This window comes from Galeopterus variegatus, unplaced genomic scaffold (genome assembly GCF_000696425.1).
Source record: "Galeopterus variegatus unplaced genomic scaffold, G_variegatus-3.0.2 Scaffold429, whole genome shotgun sequence".
NCBI lineage: Eukaryota > Metazoa > Chordata > Mammalia > Dermoptera > Cynocephalidae > Galeopterus > Galeopterus variegatus.
In genome coordinates this window covers 595,323-596,580 of record NW_007726540.1, presented here as the reverse complement: position 1 = coordinate 596,580, position 1,258 = coordinate 595,323, and the positions used below count along the sequence as shown (strand labels likewise).

Genomic DNA, 1,258 nt, shown 5'->3' with positions numbered 1-1,258 from the left:
TTGCCGGACACGAAAAAAGACAAAAAGGAAAAAAAAAATTATTGGGAGCTAAACCCCAAATTTGTAGTCTCTGGCTCCTTTCTCAGAACTCCTTTCTAGTATTTTCAGATCCCCGCAGCACCACTTACAAGAAGTGTGACTACAAAATCCCACTGGCCAAAAGCCAGCTTGGAGTGCAACAATTTTTGCTGGGAAAAATGGTGCTGGCATTAAACTATAATGAATGAGTCTACTGAGAGCCAGACACAAACATCTGGGAATTTGCACCTTATTGCCGGCATTCTGTATGCTTCCCATGAAACATTCTTTTACCTTCAAGTTAACACAAACCTAACATGAATCACTTGATGTTTGTGGGTCAAGAAATTAAAGAGTACTAAGTTAATAATTTGGTGTAAGTGTGTACGAGGGTGTGAATATGTAACTGTGGGGTGGGGTGTATGTGTACAGGGGAGCACATGGGAGTGTTATGCATATTTAATGTCTGCGTAATCCTAATTAAAAAGTTAAAACTTGCAATCCTTCACAGGATAGCTGAAACTAGATGGACACCCAAGTCCAGATTCATTCAGAAGGGAAAAAAGACCTAAACTTTGAAAACTCACCACTAAATATATAACTCATTGAATAAATAAAAAATATGCCTTCCCTGCCCCAACTCTCACAACATATACACATAAGTTGGTAAAGTTTTCTCCCTGGAAAAGACAATAATTATCTCAACTCATATTTAATGCTCTTTTGGTAATTTTTAATGTAAATTCAAGCCTGAAATGTAAAATAAACCTTAAAACCCTAAAGAACCCCAACAAAAAGGTATGTCTTTGATGTATCCTGAGGGAGCTGGACAAGAAGTCATGTTAAGTCGAGATAGAATCCCTCCTGCCTCAGGAGAGGGGTGGATCTGCAGTGTGAAAGGCCAGCTCAGTTCTGTCATGGGCTGGCAGAGAGATGTACTTACGAACAGATGAATCACTTTCCAACAAGACGCGATGATCAAGAGAATGAGATAGAGAAGCCAGAGAGCAAGATATTTACAACATAGTTTCATTATTTTGGTTGATGTTGTATAAATTTCCAGAAACCTAAATGCCCCCTTTCAGATGAAATAACCTAAAACCTTTGCAAAACTTCACTGGAACTAATTCAAAGATTACAAAAAGTAAGGTTCTTCCTCTACTGGGACAGGTAATTTTTGTTAACTATACGTAATAACATTATGAATGAGACAGTCTCCAACCACGAGCAGGAGCAGTGC

At 38.5% G+C, this 1,258-nt stretch overlaps 1 protein-coding gene across 1 annotated transcript in view; it reads right to left on the bottom strand.

The window, feature by feature from the left end:
- The window catches only part of FBN1 (fibrillin 1), a 252,128-nt gene that overhangs the window by 5,053 nt on the left and 245,817 nt on the right, over positions 1-1,258 (bottom strand). The window lies entirely within an intron of this gene.